Below are 19,732 nucleotides of genomic sequence, written 5' to 3'. Positions count from 1 at the left end.
TAAGGTACATTTACAAAAGCAATCACAGTTTAAGAAATTGAAGAACATCTAAATGAACCACTGCATGAGCAAAAGGCAATTTTGTCTTCAACATTCTTCAACCATAACCACAGATATCTTCCAAAAGCTAGTATGAATAGCATTTATCTGTCATAAAAGAGTAAAAGAAGTAGGTAAGGGGAGGAGTACAATAATAAAGAACAAGTAATTAGACTTAGATTATTAAGACAAAAATTACAATTCATTAAGAACCTCATATAATTTGGGCCCACATATTACAACACCAGCAAGAAGTTAGAAATCACAGTCCAATCTATACAAATACAACACTGCATAAGCTCAATTAAAGAGCTCTCTAAAACAGTTTTTTTTATTTTCTTTCTTCTTCTTTAAATAGCTCAACTTATTGAACAATTAAATTGGACTCCCACAGTAATTATTGTTTAATCTTTATGCTTTTGGTTGTTTATATATTAAAACACAAAAAGCAACTTATTGTACGAGGTGTGAATACAGGAGGTACTAGCCCTCTTTGATTTTAGGAGTTTATGCTTCATAAATCATGAAGGAAACGATGCCTCTATAGGATTAAACTGTGCAAAGAGAATAAGCTATTTGCCTCACAATTTGAAAGTGAAGACCATCTAAACTGGTGAAACCAATCAAAGTTCACAAACGCCCCCTTTGCATTATATTCATTTCTTTCAAGTCACTACATAGGCAAAAAGAAGATTGCTATCCATGCATGGTCTGTCGCTTGTACTTGGAAATAATATACTATTGCAGATGAACAATCAGATTTTTACCTCTCTATTGATAAGCACTATATACATGATACCTAGATATTTCCCAAAGAATAAGTTCAGATAACAATCATGCATAACATCAGCCCCAAAAAATGCTATTACCATATTGTTGGTAATATGTCTAGTTAAACTAACCTAAGAGGATCTCCACAAGAATAACCGGTAAATCAGAAATATGTACTGTTACAAGCACATATTCTAGAAGATAACCATTTAGCACATGTACAAATCTTATGCACAAGGAACCTGATGAACGAAGCATAACCTATTTCCTTTTTTTCTTTTTTAGCTTATTTTAATCATTACTTCTCTCACTTCTCAAAGGTCATCCTCAGTTTTCCTTACCATTCTAAATACGGCCAGATCTGCTTCCAAAAAATTTCTGATCTTTTATATAACAATACGATACAACAATCAATGAGTATGCGTCCAAACACAAAAGTTTCGCATACAGCTAGTCTTCCAATAATGTGTAAATCACGTAAGAAAGTTTCCTACTTGTGGTATAAGAGTTAAAAAGGTTCACTTGAATGCGTAATATCAAAATGTATTCAACCAACTCCAAAAGGATTAAGTTAGACTGGATTCCCTCAAGGTTTGCCAGGTACTCTTTCTTGGACCCAAAAATGCAAACTCAGCACCAAACATTCCATTTTTTCTTTCAACATAAGATGAAACAGCAATTTATGTGCAAAAACTCAATGAGCAGAGAGGAAAACAGCAATAAGAATGCAGCAGCTTTTTGCTTCTTTCATTTTAGCTTAGATATATTCATGCCAAACAGTTCAAAAAACCAAACATGCTTGATTTATGTAACTTTGGATCAACAACATGTAACCCCAAGCATCATTTTCCGAATAGCATCAGATCAAAAGACAAACCCGAATAGCAGGTAGTGAAACAAACCCGAATGGCAGAAATCTAGCCAATCTCAATGACATATATGATATTCAAATCAAATTTTCACAGTCATCAACCAGACTCAAATGCGTGAACTTGGGACAGGGAGAGGAAGAAATAAAACGCAGCTACATGATATGAACATCCACTTCTAACTCAACCACTTTCGAGAAAGCATATCAAAGTCCGGACATGTCACCAAAACAGAATGACCCAACAAACTCTCCACCCATTTTATTTTATTAGCAGTCGTGTAGCTCAGCTGAACCACACTCCAAGCAAACAACAAATACTGGACACTTGAAGTTAATCAACCCCCAAAAATCCATCGGAAACACAGGCATTCAATCCAAAATTTGGTTATTCGGACAAACAAAAAACCAACCGAATGTTCATCATTTATTTTTTCACACGTAAAAATGCAGACCAGTTATCTTTCAATTAGAAAACTCAGTTGGGCATTTCATCGAACAGGTTAGGGGCATTAGAAACTTCACTACTTCCTTACTCAATTGAAGCTATAATTGGCCCCAAAATTTTCAGCAAACCCAAAATTTCAGTCCAATCAACATCCAGAAAAAGTCATGAACAATTGACATGAAATTTGAAACAAAAAACTAACAGCAAACATGGCATGTTCATCGGCAGACATGCTCCGAAAACTTTCAGAGTTTGTATTCGAATGAAAAAACTGAAATGTAAAGGAGAAGATTAACTTACAGTGATCTCTCACGGTGGAGGTTCGTGGATGACAGTGGCGGATTCCGACGGAATGTGGCAGCTCCGCCTGGTCTTTCTCCCTCTAGTTTTTCCTTCGCTTTCGTTTCTGCTCCAACCGACAACTTCCTCCCTCTCTCACTCCTTACCGCCGCCTCTCTTTCCTTATCCTCTGTTTTTCGGCTTTTTCCTCTGTTTTTCTGCTTCCCCAAACCTTAGCCAAAGCTCCCTCTATCTCTGTTTCTTCCTTTCAGCCCCTAGCTCTCCCTTGCTTTCTTTTGGTTTCTTTTCCTATGTTTCATTTTTGCGCTTTCCTGTTCTCTCCTCTAGCCCTTTCTCTCTTTTGTCCGTTTTTTCTTAGCTCTATCCGCCGCCCCCTCCTCTTAGCTTACTCCTCTTTCCTCTGAAACCTTCCCTCTCTGATTTTTTGTTTTTCTTTCTTTTCAGCTCGCCGTAGCTTTCCTTTTTCCTCCTTTTTGTTTCCTACCCTTAGCAGCCGTCCGCCGCCACTCTCTCTGTTTTCCTCAACCTCCCGAAGCTTTCTTCCCCCTTTTTCTTTTCTGTTTCTTTCTTTCCCTTTGTTTTTCCTCTAGCCTCAGACCAAGCTCCCCTCTCTAATTGTTCTTTTTCCTCTCGCCCGTTGTTCCCTTCAGCTCCCTCTAGTTCCTCCTGTCTTTCTTTTTCCTCTTCTCAGCCGAAGCCTTTTTCCCCCATTTTTCTTGCTCTCTCTGTCATCAGACCGCCCCCCCACCCAACCTTCATCAGATCTCCCTTGAAGCTCTTTCAATCTCTCGGCTCTCTCTCACTCCAGTCTTAGCCGCCGCCAGGAGTTTTCTTGCTCTCCCCGTTGTTGTTTTTGTTTCCTCCCTTCTTCCCGTGAAATCAATTTTCCAACCAATTTCTTCTGGCTCTCCATCAATCTCTCGAAGCCAGAAAAATGGGTTCCCCTTCTTCCTCTATCCCACGAAGCCCTCTCTGCCTTTTCTTTAGCTTTTTCCATTTTTTTTTCTTTCCCCCAACCGTAGCTCTCTATCCCATGAAGCCAGAAAGTTTGTGTTGCTCAAGTGTTCCGTTGCTTTTGTTTTCGGAATGTGTTCCCCTGCTTTGGTCTTTGCTTTGCTTTGGATATTGTTTTTGTTGCGCGGCACTTTCACTATGATTTGATCAAAATTTTGACTTCACTCATTTTCCCTCCATTTGATACCAAAAATCATGTTTTTTTCTAGATTTGTAATATGGTTTGAACCATAGATTTTAATGCTATAGTATTATTCTTTATTTTTTAGCAAAAAATAAAAATTTTCATCAATATAGGTGGCAAAATTTGTTAATTTCATATAATTGAAAATGTACTTTTATAATTTGCTAATATTTTATACTAATTTCTTACAATTGCAGCACTAAAGAACATCATGTAATTGAAAATAATTAAACTCAAATTATATGGTTATAACATAGTTTCAATAAAAATAATCATTTTCCCAACATTTGAGACCAATCATCATGCTTTTTTTATTTTTAATTTGGTTTGAAGCATAGATTTTATTGCTATAGTATTATTCTTTATTTTTTAGTACAAAAACACAAATTTTCATCAATATAGGTGGCAAAATTTGTTAATTACATATAAGTGAAAATATACTTTTATAATTTGCAAATATTTTAGCCCTGCAATTTTTTATAATTGCAGCACTAAAGTACATCATTAATTGAAAATAACGAAAGTCAAATTCTATGGTTATAACAGACTTTCATTAAAAATAATCAAATGCTATTAATAAGACATTATTGTTAAGTCAAAATCAAAGAAAATTTAGTGATGACATAATGTTATCACTAATTTATTCAAGATTATAATCACAAGAAAAGTCGTCACTAATTAAATTGCTAGTTTTTAATATTGTCAATTGCTAGTTTTTAATACTTTTGTGAAAATATTGATAATGGTTGAGAAAATTTTGTTACATTACTGCAAGTGATAAATGTACTTTTGTTCTTTTTCAAACATTTATTTTAATGTTTAATTTTGTTTAAAATTATTGTACTAGTATAGATTTGCAAGACAAAACTTAAGTTCTCAATAGTTAAAAAATTCATTACAGAGAAAACACAAAGTAGTAGTTGCAAAATGTGTATAAATTACAGATATTTTAATGTGTATAAATTACAGTTTATTTTAATGTTTAATTTTGTTTGAAACTATTTTACTAGTATAGATTTGCAAGGCATAGATTTATGGGTAATTTCTTTTTTTTTTTTTTTTTTGCTTTCACATATTTAATTTATGTTAAATACAAAACTTACCAGTTTCCCTTTCATAAAAATATTAGTGCAACACTTTTTGAATTTTACTTACAAACATTTATGTATTTAAGATAAATTAAATGATTCAGAGTGAAATGCCCATAAAGAGCAGAATATTTGTTCATGTAATGGAGGAAACCCACAAAGAGTTGGTACTTTATGGGCCATTTCTTTTTTTAAAAAAATTTAATTTATGTTGAAAAGATAACCTGCCAGTTTTCGTTTTGTAAGAAATCAGTGTAACACTTTTTGAATTTTACTTACAAATATTTATAAATTTATCTTAAATTATATGTTTGAGAGTAAAATGCCCATAAAAAGTTGGTATTTTGAATAGATAATGCTTATTTGCCCATAAACTACACTCCCTGAAGGCTATTTTGTTAATTACTTTGTAGTACTTTGTTATTCCTTTGCTAATACTACTTGGCATGTAGTACAAAGGATAAATCTGGCATAAATTTCTTATTCCATTGATAAAAAGACCTGCTTGCCTTATAACTATTGTAATGAAAGATATATCTTTAGAGTTCATAACAAATTATTACTTAAATTTGAGAAAATTATAAAATATTTATGCATAGTTTATCAAGATACCATTCGCAATTTCCTAATAAAAAAATAGGGGCTAAATTGTAAAAGCTAGGGTGCCATAATAGAAATAATAAAATTGGTGTATTACATATGGGGGTTAAATTGCAAAAGTTAGAGTGCCATAGTAGAATTAATGAAATTGGTGAATTACATATGGGGCTAAATTACAAAAGTTAGGGAGTAATAATAGAATTAAAGAAATCGGTGTACTACATATGAGGCTAAATTGTAAAAGTTAAGGTATCATAATGGAATCAATGGAATTTTTTACAACATTTGGGGCTAAATTACAAAAGTTAGGGTGGCACAGTAGAATTAATGAAAGTGACTTAGAAATAAGTACTTTAAACAGTGACGATTAATTCTTGTCACTAAATCCGAATCGGTGGAGTGACAGTGACGATATTAGAATTTGTCACTATATAGATCATTTTAGTGACAACTTTTTCAAGGTCGTCACTGAAGACTTAGTTGCTTTGAGCAATTATGACAACTCTCCTTGTCGTCACTAAAAAATGTTGTCACTAATGACCATATTTCTTGCAATGTAGTTTGTGACGAAAATAACGGGTCGTCACTAAACATTTAGTTGCTTTGATGCAATTGTGACAACTTTAGGTGTCGCGACTAAAGAACCTCCTTTTGTGACAACTTATTGTCATCACTGCAAAATGTTGTCACTAATAACTTTTTTTTTTAGTGATCAGTGACGATAACAAAAACTCGTCCGTAAATAGGCCAAGCAATAGTGATGATGTTCTTAATGTCGTCACTATTGCGTGTTCTAAACACTCCCACGCTCTTGCTAAATCTTGGCGGGAATTTACTAGTGACGACTTTTTCTAAGTCGTCACAAATGAGTTGGCTCCCATTAGAGGTTTGTGACGAGTTAGAAAGTCGTCAATAAAGGATCCACTTTTGTGACAACTTTTTTTCGTCACAGAGAAAAGTTGTCACTGATGACCAATTTTCTTGTAGTGGAAGTTCAAGTTTCATGAAATGTGGAGATGTTCATAACCTCAGAAGGCCAAACATGTCGAAGTTAGATAATGAGTAATTAACCATGTCTATCCCAGAATAAAAGGAACCGAAAACTCCACTTGTGGTTACAACTGACACAGGTGGTTTAAACAGAACATTTCGATCCCAAAAGTCTTAATGTTATTAGAGTCTACCTACAAAAGATGACTTTAAAAATGTGATATTGCTAAGTGATATATACAAATATAGGAACTTCTAAATATCAAGTGGTGGATCATCTTGTAATTTGTATTATACTTACTACCAAATATGCTGAATCCAATCTTAAACACATCTCCTTTATGTGAATTCCTGCCAATGATGCCCAAGGGACATAATTTTCCCCTCAATTTCTGCCAATTGTGATGCCAATTGAGAAAAAGGAACCAAAAACTCTCAATTTTCCTGACGAGAAAAACATAAAATCACAACGTCTTCTTCTCGTAACAATTGGCAAGGTTGATTTAGATGGAACATTTGGAGCCAAAAGGTGCTAATGTTTTTATTTGCACAATCAATACCAAATTTGCCGAATCCAACTCATCTCCTCTGCGTGGCTTGCTGCCAATTGTGCATCGTTACAAGGAAATCGAATAAAGAATGTTTGACAGAACCTTCTTTAGTTGTTTGATATGAAACATGAGATTTGTTCAAGTCCAAAAGCTAGCAGTCATAAGCATTCTCTAAAATCAAGAACACAAGCTGGCCTTCCTCCATTTGTTGCAATTTAAAGGGAAAATGTCACATCAATTCCACATTTTCTTGAAGAACCAATTGTAGCCTAAGCTGCTGAAGTCCCAAATTGGTCTATAAATAGCCACCAAACCCTTCCTAATGTATATCAAATTGCAATGGCAATTCCTCAGCAAACTAAGAAAAACCAAGAAACTATCTTCTTTACATTTTATCACGAAGCCTCTATATTAATGAAAGTCACGATCGTGTTAATTTTCTGCTCTCATCCAGGTGGTGAAATGGTGATTTGCATACAAAAGTCAAGTTGAGAAGAACTATGGTGGTATCTCTCCTGAGCTTATTCCTATCGCATGTATCTCCCTTCTTTCGAACTTCACTCGATCTCATTTGAGTTTTCTTGACCTTGCGAGGCCGCAAGGGTCCATAATTTTGTTGTCATGGACCAAGTGCAAGATTATTACGAAGGGTTCGTGGAAGTTCTATTCTGACCTCTATCCCTTCTGAGCTACGCCTTTTAGAGACTTGATGATTTTTTCCTTGGGCATGTATTAATCTTAATCCACGGTAGATGGATTATGTATCGCTTATGCAGGAGAGAATTTGTTATTGATCTTATTAAAAGCTAATTTATTTTTCTTTCTTATGTAAATAGATCAATTGAAGAATATTGATGCTTGTTCTTTTATTAATTTTTTTTCATCAATTAGGACAGTAATCAATGGCTTTGGTCTGATCTACCACTTATATATAACCCTTGGTGCATGAAATGACGTGAGGAAAAGGTAGAGAAGGCTTACATTGTTTAAGTTGGTTAAGGAAAATGAGTAAAAAGAATGACGGTTTACATGTTTAGGTTGTTTCCTTTTTCTTTTTTATCTTTTGCTTTTGCTTTTGCTTTTGTCTTTCTTTTTTTTTTCTTTTTCCTATTATGTTCTAATTTTAATAAACTCTATCATGAATTCATGAATATTAAGAGGTAGCTTTTAATTCAAGAAATTGTATGATCATTATTTTCCTGATAAAGACCATTCGATAATGTGCAAATGAGAAATCCCTTGTGGGGCTTGACTGATAATGTTATTTATATTGAACGGTCAAAATGATATTCTAGCTAATTTTCTTTTTTCATCTCTTATTTTTGCCTTTACTTCTTTTCTTCATAATCTTGTTTTTTTTCATTTTCTTCATCTTTGTATCAGTAGGTAACAAGCAACCAGATGGCATAGCTGGGTCATGGGCTGCCAGCATAGGGTATTTGTTATACCGAGAGCCAAATCTGCTCGCTCCAATTTGCAATCTCAACTTGTAGGCAAAAAAACCTCAAATTTTAGGACTTCAAAAGAAAATTCCTAAAATTCTGCCAAGCTGCTTTAGAGCTTCAAAAGAAAACTGTTTTAAAACATTGCAATTTGGAGTTTAATTTGAGTAGTCCTTAATGGGTTATAATCTCCTCTAAAGTAGAAAATAAAATGAGGCTAGATTATTGGAGTTGCAATTTCTAAACATGTCAAAAGTCTTCTTGATGAATAAAAAATTTTATTTCAGGCTGGTTCAGCTATCATACCAACTAACCAAAAACTAAATGCTTTTGTCCAATTAAGAACACAAAGTCGTTTTTCTTCTTCCAAAACTAATTTGTCTTTTATCTTTTTTCTTTCAATAATCTATCCCTATAAAAAATTTAGAAAGCTACTTTTGCAAAACTGAATGCAACTTTTCCCAAATAAAGGATCAAAACTCAACCATGAGTTGTGATTTATCACAAATTAAATATTAAGTTGACCATGAGTAAACTATTTTTATTGTGAGTATTTCAATGTTTGTCTTTTATTTAGGAAAAATCGTTCAAACTATCCCTCATATTTTAGCAAATGAATTTTTTCATCCTTCACTTTTAAAATATTTATTTCATGTTTATTACAAATTGAAATTATTAATATTTGGTCCCAATTTAAATTTTGACCACTTTTTAACCTGAAAATCATCACGTGACCTGCATAAAGTCATTTTTTATTTACAAGTTCGGATCTCACTTTTTTAGTTGTAAAAATGAATATGAATAGGGTAGATCCCACTTTTTTAGGGGAAATATGAATATAATTTGAATCAAATTCTAGTTTTTAGGGGTAAAAAAGAATATAAATCAAGTCATTTGTTTAATTTCAAATAGAATCTGATATTTTTGCCCCCCAAAATATGACCATGTGTAGTTCACGTGATGGATTCAAGGTAAAAGGCGATTGAAAATTTATGTTGGGAACAAATTTTATTGAATTGATTTTGTTAGGGACATAAAGTTACTATTTTAAAAGTGAATAGTGAAAAAATTCATTTAATGAATTGTAAGGGATATTTTGAATGATTTTTTCTTTTATTTAAGTGTTTTAAATTTCTTAAATTTTATTGATTTAGTTCTTTTCTATCAACATTTGTTCGGAAAACAACTTTAAAAGATCAAAACTCAAAAGATGCAGGTATAAATGCACTGTAAACAACTAAATACTACATATACTTCAACTTGAGTTATTTTAAGTTTTAGATATAGTATATACCCTTTTTTGAATCCCAAATTATTTCTCAATAGTTTAAAATTTTTTTATTAACTTAAATAAATATTTGAGAGTGAGCACTCCGTTGGAGCAATCCACCATATAAAACTATACTAAGAGAGTAGACAATCCACCCAACAAAAGCACCGTTAAGAACATTAATTCTATAACCATGGCAGAAGCTCATCCGATCCAAAACTTGAAACTGCCTTCATCATTGTCTTGGTTTCCTGTATCACTCTTCCTCCCATTCAATGCCAACAATTATGGAGAAAATTGTCTAAGAAAAGCTAAGCCATCTTCATTTCTAACTCCACCACATTGTCACCAGCAAAAATTCGATTGTATTTTGGGAAAGAAAGACAAAGATCCTTTTCCCAAAAGCAAGGCTTGGACTTGGAGGGCTAGTCAACCGTTGGAGTTGATACATTGATTTTTTAGGTTCTACAGACTGCTATTTGACTTGCTGAAGCCGTCATGACGAAAACATCAGCAATTTGCATTTGGACTTATGGTTATGATGGATGATCTCTTTACTGAAGGTCCAAATATGAGATCAAACTTGTGGGAAGGGCTCATGGATGTATGCATCTGCCCAATCATAGTTGGCTTTTAACTATGTTTTTGTTGAACGGAAGTACAATGGGACTACCCTCAGCATATTGGGCAGAAAACCTTTTCTTCAAAAGTAAGAGAAATGCCCATTGTCGGAGGAAATAGGCCTTTTAGATTTGCTCGTTGCTAGGCTCAGGCAACCACTGTCACTCTTGATCTCAGGACAAGAGAAGCTGTGGTGGAATACAATGTTTATGTCGTCCATTATTGAGGGTATTTTTCTCAACCTTTTGGTAGGAAAGTATTGAGAAGTTTTTTATCTCAGTATGACATCTCATTATTAGATTTTTTTTTTTTTTTTGTTTCAATGGAAACTGGGCGTGTATGCCTTGTCATGTAATGACAAAACCAGACACTTAAATCTAGTCTTGTGTCCTTGTCAAATTTGTTCGGTATCTGCTGTTACGAGATGTTGCAACTTGCACCATTGAAAATTGGAAACAATGGATTAATTGATAATGTTTGTCCTAAAAAGATGACCATAAGGGCTGATGGAGGAGGGGCAGGAATCAACTTTTCCTAAAGGTTAATGGTCAAGATTTAGCCAAAAATATATGTCTAGAATGCATTTTGTACATCATTTTTTATACTATGTGCGAAATTTATAAAATTTTATTCTATAGTTATACGTTGTTAAAAGTGAATTACATTGTATACATATAAAATTACATCTTATACATTTTATACAAAATTGGCCCAAACGATTCTCCTACCAACCGTTCATGTCCGTGTTCGGGCCGGATGGTTACAACGCTATGGATATTCAGACAACTAGTTCAAGTCTATGTTTGCATAAAAACTTCAGCCCACTTTTGAATGGACAAATCATACTGTCATCGATCAGGAATGGGCAGTCATATGATGATATCTGAGCTAGTTTTGGGCCTTGATACATTGATAACCAATTAGCCTTTCATGGCATCATTTTTAGGCCAGATAGATGAGTGACAGACGAGCTTTTACTTCAAAAAAATTATCTGGTTCAAACAATTCAACCATTAGGTTCAAACATTTAGTCTATTTTATTTTTTTAAATATTCAATAACTTGGACAACACTGAATTATTTTTAGAAACGAAAAAGAAAATGTTACTAGTAATTGATTGCATGGTCCAGTTTTTATTGGCTTTGACTGGTTCAATTGGTTCTTGATCGAGTTTGACTAATCTTTTAACCTTCTAGATTTAATAAAGAGTCAAGTTGATGCCATTACAAGTCACAAATAAATTAGTCAAGCTAATTTGGTTTGATATTCAAAATATTATTTTAATTACAAATTATATTTTAATAATCTACGATTCACCCATTGGTTTAAACAATAGCCTTTTAATATAACCTCTTTATTGATTTCTATCCAGACTGGGATCAACAACTACTCAGTGCTGTTATTGCAACTATAAATGTAAAAGAAAATAATGTATGTACTAATACATTAGACGTAGATACTAAAATAACATACTTATATTAAAAAATAATGTGCAAAAAGAAAAGAAATTTTATTAATAATCTGTGACTTATACTTAATCTTATCCATTCAGTTTTAAATCAACAAATCTCTCGTTATTAACATTTTTTGAAGTCATCACTTTGATTGCAGAGAGCCCAAATTTCTCTCTATCATTCATCTGCCTTCCCTACAAGGTGGAGTTTATTTGTTTTTGCTTTTTTGATTTTTGTTTGTTTCATTACTTGCACTAATTCTTTTGTGGCTATAGAAACCTTAGAATTTAAGAGTTGTTTTGATACGCACCTTGTATTTTGGAGCTAAATAAATCAGACAAGAAGACGTAAATGACTCAATATTCCATCAACTTTTATCATTAATGATCCTATTTTGTCCATCAAGTTTTAGAAAGTGTCTACTAGGCTCCTCAACTCGCAAAGTTTGGGACTTGGCTCCTCGCCATTGTCCCTTCCCACCATTTTCCTCAATACGCTTTTAGATATTCTGGCATTTGTCCTTGCGGAATTTAGAGGGATAAGATTTATTTACTTAACTAGATTTTAAACGTTAGTTACCTCACTTCAATACACCCAAATTAGTAGGAGCAAAATTCTAGGCTTCCTTTCTGTTCTCGTCTAATCATCTTCTTTATTTTACCATTCCATTGTAGAAGAACACTAGACATTATCAGTTCTTCCAAATTCTGAAACTCAATAGCAAAATTCAGTTTCACTACTGTGCTTTTGAAGATGTAAAAAATTTTTATATACCGGATTGGTATACGTTGTGCTTCAAGAAAAAAGTTAATATACAACTATACAATTATAATATCTCGTCATTTTGGAACTTATTCCAGTGACTCAAGTTCTAAAGTCATAAACCATTACATAAGCAAGAAAACCGACAATGAAATAAGACAAAAAGATGAGAATGATATGATTAATCTGAATATGTACTTTGAGAACTGTTTCGAAATTCCCAGAACAAAAAATCCGTTTCAAGTAACAAAAACATAACCAATTCGCTGCAATTTTGAGAAAAACAACAATGCAAGATCATGATCTGAACAGGATATAACTGTAACAATATGAACTTAAATTCCATGATTTGATTTTTCTTTCTTTTTCTTTTCCCATATAAAATTTGACTGGAAAAGGTTGGCTTTTTTTTTTTTTTTTTTCAAATACTCCAAATTATTGTAAATATGGTTTGTTAAATTGTGCTTAACCAAGGTTAAGATGCTGGTTATAAGCAAAAGAAATCCTGGACCTGGAATTCAAATTGGACACATGTCAAAATCATAATGCTATATTGAGGAGAACTGGAGAAATAAGTCATGGAGAGGAGCCGGATCTACAAATTTTGTTATTCTAAAAGGTCTCTCCAACTCCAAGCCAAATCTAAGTGTGATAATTTTCACTTTACCCCTTAAGCTTGGACTTAGTGTCTATTTAAAGAATAAGGCATATTAGCCTTTTTTTTTTTTTGGTAATTTTGGTTAGATATTTAATAGTTGAATTTTCAAATAAAGTTCTGTTTAGATATTTAATATTTGACTAATTTGGAGCTTTAGCTTCAACTTACACTCCTTATACATTTTGTAGGAACTTAACCACCAAAAATCGGTGCGCCAGTGGAAGCTTTACCCTCTATTTTGTATTCTATATGTGCTCAACTCCTGCTAATGTAATGTAGGATTCTATATTCTGAACGCAAAATTAAGAAAGTTGTTGTTAAATGCCGTTTATATAAGGCTTGCTCTTTTAAGACTTGCACTAATTTGGTGTTTAGATGATTAATTGGTACTACATCTTTTATATTATTGGAATCTTTCAATCAAACAACCATATTACATTAGGGAAGTAAATTATTTTCCAATTTTGCTTATGCACATATGGTAGCTAGTTTCCTGTACGGAAGAAATCAATTTTCTTGTTCTCAACGTAACTTTTTCTAATGTAAATCCTTTCATTCTTTGTAAGTTCTTCCTATCTTATCACTTGATCCAATCCAACCCACCCCAAATCCTCCTTCTCGGTTCGCTAATGTATACTATAAATAAGATTGTGAGAATACATTTATTTCACCTTGTTTTGCATTCACATAGATAAAAAGCTCTTAGACGAAGTACCTTACAAATATGGCTGCTCAAACTTCTTATGCTTGCATCCTGCTTCTTGCTCTTGTTCTTTTATGTATGTGCATTATTCAATTTATAAATACATGTTATTTTGTACTTCATTTCTCTTAATTTGGTTATGTTCTTTTTTTATTCTTTTTAACCAAAGTTCAGAAAATAATCTCTGCATGTGCTTATAGCGTAAGATATTATATGCTAGTTGAGTAGTAGTCTTTATTCATAATAGAATATTAAATTCAGTTAGATAATTAATTAGATATTTCTTTTTGTTTTCAAATTACTTAACATGCTCATGAGTAATGTGTGTGTGTGTGCGGCATTTTTTTTTGTTTGGGTGCAGCAGCAGGGAATATCCATGCACAAGAACTTGTTTGCCAAAAGTTTATACCTGAAGTATATCATTGGCGTCATCCTGATGAAACCTGTCCCGCAGTTTGCAAACAGAAGTACAATGGCGAAGGACACTGTCAGTTTGTTGGCAAAAAATATGTGCAATTCAGTTGTGGAGGTTTGGGGTGTCGTCCCCTTTGATGTATCCCACATCGGGGTTGGGAGGGTTTGGGTTAGTAGTTATAAGTCTCCTGTGGGACCTCAAAGGATACCAGCTTTTGGGGTTCCCTTGGGGTTTAGGTTTGTAAAAATTGACGTAAGCTCTTTGAGTTTCGAAAGAAAAAAAAAATTTGTGTTTGTGTTACCCATCAGTGCACATCTCCTCCCACATAAAAGTTCGTGCCATAGTGTTTTCAGTATTTTTATGTAGCGATACTTTTGTGTAGCGGTTTCAGTATTTTTATGTAGCGATACTTTTATGTAGCGGTATCGCATTCTCTCTTTAATAAAAAGCAAGATTTAAATTTTATTGACTATCCTCTTCCATTATTCCATATGCCAAGAAATGATGATGCAATATGTTGTTTTGGATATATTTATTTACTCTTATTCCATTTGGTATTCATGTATTCCAAAAAAAAAAAGAAAAGAAAAGAAAAATAGGAAAAGGATAGTGTAACTTGCTTAAACACCATAAGTACCCAAAAAAAAAAAAAAATGAACGTTAAAGAAGTGAACTAACCCAATATAAATATTTTCTTGACCTATTTGTCTTTTAGACCAGACCATGCGATTTGCCAAATACATCATTATTGTAAGCTCTTTCATACATATAGCAATACCCAAATTTTATTTTTTTACCCCATATGTTGTATATGTAAATCCTAGATGTGAAAATGTACAAAATTTGTGATATAGGTGCAGACACCAAAATTTCAATTCTATTTAATTCTATTTTAATTTTAATTTTTGTTTTATTTTATTTTATTAATAAAAATTCACAAAATAATAGTTAACTATTTTTATTGAATTAGGGTTCATTTTCTTTTTAAATAATTTCCAAAAAAAGAAAAGTCTCACAAAAATTTGTTTTAATCTTTTCAAATATAATTTCTTCAAAATAAATGAAATTTTTGTAAGGCAATCTTATTTAGGAATTAACATTTTATTTATCCTAAATTTGTTTTGAAAATACAAAAAAAAAAAAAAAAAAAAAGGATAGGTGAAATGCATGCAAATGAGCCATGTGTCTTGGTTTGTTGCATAACACATGCAAGGGGCTAGGTGGTAAGACAAGTGTAGAGCTTAGGAAAAATCTGGAACAAGGGAAAAAGGGAGAGAGGAGCTTCGTGGGAGCTAGGCTGTGAGGAAAAAGCAAGAGAAAAGAAAGAAAAAGGGTTTTCGGGCAAGGAGGAGAGAAACTGGAGAAAGAAAGAAAAAGGAAGAGGGACTGAGGAAAAACAACAAGGGGTAGAAGAGGGAGGTGGCCGAGGCAGGAGGAAGAAAAAACAGCAAAAGAAAGAAACAGGAGGAGAAACCAGAGGCTTCGCGCAGAGAGGAAAAAGGGAGTTGCGGGGAAGAAAAGAAAGAAAGGAAGAGCGGAAGAAAGAGGAGAAAACAAAAGGAAGAAAGGAAGAGAGGATCTGGGGAGAGTCTGAGGAAGAGTAGGAGGGCGGCGGAGCAAGAAAGGAAAGAAAGGAAAAGAGAGAAAACCGAGAGGAAAAGAAAAAACATTGAAAAGCTAAAAAAATTTTCTGGAATCAGGTTGGCGAACCAGCTCACTTTCCAGTCAAATTCCGACCAAACCTCCAATCTTCAGAATGAGATCTTTCTTTCTGCACCATCTCTGGATACCCACAAACAATTTTTGTTAAGGAATCAATCAGTAAAAAAGTCTTTAACCCTCTCAAATTGCGGCCCAAAATATGAACTGTGTCACTGCTGAAATTTCTGCGACTGCATTTCTGGAATCAGCGCAATTTCTTGGAGGCATTTCACATTCAATTTACTTCACCAGGGTTTTGAGGTAACTATCACTTCTCCCTTTATTGCTTTAACACTGTTTTCATGAGAATCCGAGCCTATGAGACGTGAATCTGGAGTTGTTTTGCTGTTGACAATGCTTGATAATTGTAGCTATGCTGCCTTTATTGTTTGGATCTTCACGTCTGCTAGTTAAAAGCTGTTTTTTATCATTTGCTGTATTTTTGCTAATCCTTGATCAGTTTGAGAGAGGCAATGAAAGAATAGCCAACCTTACAACTTTGCATCAAAATCTTCATTTTTCTTCCTTGATTATCTTGCCGTTCTCTTGTTTGAAACCTGGGCTGCTTATTCATGTGATGAACTTTGAATATCATGTTTAGTGATTGACATATTGGGTTTACTCTTGGTGATACATGGAAAAGGGTTTCATTTTCATTCTTTACGTAAAATCTGATGATGAGTTTTGATGGTTGTTTCGGTCTGAGGTTTCTGCGGATATGGGTTGTAGCAGCAAGAAGAAAAGCTTCCAGTTGCAGTCTTGCAGGAGCTTTCTTCGAATCTGATTTGCAGACAAGTTCACAAATTACATTTGTGCCCCCAAATTTCCCCATACTGCTACTATGGCCCAAACAATTGGAAAAATAATCAACTTTACCCTTTGGAAAGTTAAACATTCTCTTTATGTTTTAACCATGCTTTAGGCAAATCTTTTTCCTGATTTTAGGAGACAATTAGAGCTTAATTAATTTTTAGAGCTTTATTTTGCTTTGATTTCACCCCCTAACATTTGTAATAATAATTTTACTCCCGAAATTTTCTTAATGTTTGCAAATCTTCATGAGTTAGCTCAAGTTTTGTCAATAGAATTTCAAGTGAATTTGTTGAGTTTAGATTTTGGATGCTCCATAATTTAGTGAATTAAGGTGATGGCTCTTCAATCATTAATTTGCATCTTTGTTTGATAAGTTGGATTTTTTAACTATACTTAACTACATGCTTGGTTCAAATGGCATTTAATTTGTAAATTTTAGGAACCTTGAGTTGATTTCAAGTAATTAGTTGTGTTTATTAAATAAATTGGTGCCTTGACCATTTTCTTTGTTTTGGAGGGTAAATAAAAGAAATTTCGTATCATTAGGTCACCAATTCAAGGGAGGCACACTTTACTCCTTTATTTTGATTTTTACTTGATCCTATGTGAATTTATGTGTGATTTTACAAAGCGAGTTTTTGAATGTTTTTTATTTTATTTTGTTTTATTTATTTATTCACTTTACTTTTTTTTTAATTTTGTATATTTATTTTAATTTAATTTTTGATTATTTAAGAGGCATTTAAATGTCAAATTGTAATAGTTAGGGGGTTCAAGACATGTATTTAGATAGAATATGTAATAGTTAGGTAGTTATTTTATTATTTTATTCTTTCCCCTCTTAGACTGTAGTTAGGGCGCCCCCAAATGTAATAGTTAGGTTTCTATTTGCTCTTATTTGCTTTGTGTGCTTGCATACTTATGTGTTTACATGTTTACTCGCTTTCTTAGGGTCTTGCATCTAGATATCATGCTTATGTGCTATGTGCTATAAGTGATTTATATGTTTATTTGCTTTTATTATGTTTTATATGATTTGTTTAGTTATAATAAATGTGATATTACCGTGACTAGTCCAACGCTAGTCATGACCTCCTTCCTCGATTTCTCGCTAGTCCAGCGATTGTGAAAAGCATTTAGACATGGGCTAATCCAATGCTAGACCAGTTAGGGCCGATCATGAGCTAGAATCACATTTTGCATGCCTTACTACATTTCCATGCATGTTTTACTTTTAAGACTCTTTCTTCATTTTGCATGTTATATTTCCTTTTCCCTTGTGCGATTCATGACATCTAGACTTGCATTTTCATTTAGGCAATTAGGAAAGTAGATTAATTCATTCGCTTGATTAGATTAGTGAGTCACCCTTCGAATAAGGGAAACAAACGAGTATGGCTTTTTAACCTTAGCACGCTTGTTCTCCTTTCTATAAGAAGAAATATTCAAGTCATGAACCTAGTCCTCCGCACCCGTTATGTTGCATTGATCCTTTTAGGGCATACATGCATGATTTTCTCTTTTCTTCTAAAATTCATCTTTTGAACCCTAATTTCCCTTTCCCTTTAAAAATTCATTTTCCAAAACACTTTTTTTGCCTCTAAATTTCAATCAATTGCATCTTTTAAAATCCTAATTTTACTCTTTTTTTCCTCCGAGTCTCATCACTTGCATTTGTTGTGACCTCTTCGAGGAATCTATTTTGGCCGTCACAATTAATGTGTTCGATGCCGATCAAATCTCAAAGAGATATTTTGCCCCACTCGATATACCACTATGTTAGGCTTGCATTCATGTAACTACATCCAAAATGTAATACATTGTAAGTGTAGACACCAAATTTTTGGTGTTTTATTATTTATTTATTTACTATTCGTTTTTTATTTGTTCTATTTTTATTTGTCACAATTAGTTTTATTTACTTTTAGTTTTAGTTATTTTAGCCATTTTAGCGTAGAATTTCTCAAAGGAAAAAAGAAAAGCGTTCAAAAAAAATATGTTTTAGTTGTTTTAGATTTAGTTTCATTATTTAAAAATGAAAATGAAAAAAAAATTAAAAATTGAAAAATGAAAAAAAAAGGAAAAAGAAGAAAAGAAAAAAAAGGAAATCTTAGCTTTTTTTTTTTATCTTTTGGTTATTAATTCTGTACATTTTATTTAAATTTAAGTTTGTTTGAATTATTATTATTTTTATTGTGATTTAAATTAAGTGATTTAAAAAAAAAAAAAAACCGCGCATGCATGCGGCGTATAAAAACATTTGCAGAAAATATGGCAAGGGTATGATCGGATGGCTGGAGGATAGAGTAGAACAAACCTTTCATCCTCACCATTGGGGTGAGGGTTGAGAGTTAGAGGTTCCATATAAAAGGAAAAACACAGCCGAAGGAGAGGACAGAGGAATGACGGCCGAAAGATCTGCAAAGAGAGAAAACCGAGAAACCAGAGAGAAAAAAAAGGGGCTGACGGCTAGAGAAAAGGCTGAGAAAGTGACGGCTAGAATCTGGAATAGAGGAGGAACGGCTGGGGTTTTGGCTAAAGAAAGAAAAACAGAAAGGGCTGAGAGAGGGATAAGAGATGACAGCTGGGGAGGTTGAGCAAAAAGAAACGGAGGGCTGGACAGAAATAGAAAGGGCAGTGGCGACTGAGTTCTAAGATCTGAAACAAAAAAGGAAATAGAGAGGGCGACGGGGGAATAGCTAAGAGGAGAGAGGACCCGAGAGCTGGAGTGGCGGCGGAGGGTTAAGTAAAAAAAATCCGAAAGAGAGAGCGGCCAAGCTGCAATCAAAAGGAAAGAACCAGAAAAAGCGAACCTGGGAAAGCTTGGAGGAAAGCTTCGGCAAGGAAAAATCAGCAGAGAAAAAGGGAGAGCTTTGAGAGTAAAAGGGAACGGGATAGAGAGAAAGTGGTGGCTGGAAGGTTGAAGAGTAAAAGAAGGGAAAGATCTGGGTAGAACAGAAGAGGGGAAAGAACGAAAACTAGAAGACTGGAGAACGGGAAAGGAGGAGGAAATCTTCTCGGATCAGGCTGGTTTTCAGCA

General features: G+C 33.5%; 1 long non-coding RNA gene across 1 annotated transcript; it reads left to right on the top strand.

The window, feature by feature from the left end:
- The first annotated feature begins 15,405 nt into the window (after positions 1-15,405).
- Positions 15,406-18,575, top strand: LOC140007706 (uncharacterized). The gene is made up of 2 exons (XR_011815064.1): positions 15,406-16,140; positions 16,586-18,575. It is a non-coding gene; the product is annotated as an uncharacterized lncRNA (long non-coding RNA).
- The last annotated feature ends 1,157 nt before the right edge of the window (positions 18,576-19,732 follow it).

Source organism: Coffea arabica, chromosome 5c, assembly GCF_036785885.1.
Source record: "Coffea arabica cultivar ET-39 chromosome 5c, Coffea Arabica ET-39 HiFi, whole genome shotgun sequence".
Taxonomy (NCBI): domain Eukaryota; kingdom Viridiplantae; phylum Streptophyta; class Magnoliopsida; order Gentianales; family Rubiaceae; genus Coffea; species Coffea arabica.
The sequence above is the reverse complement of the archived record's forward strand: the minus strand, read 5'-3'. Positions and strand labels throughout refer to the sequence as shown.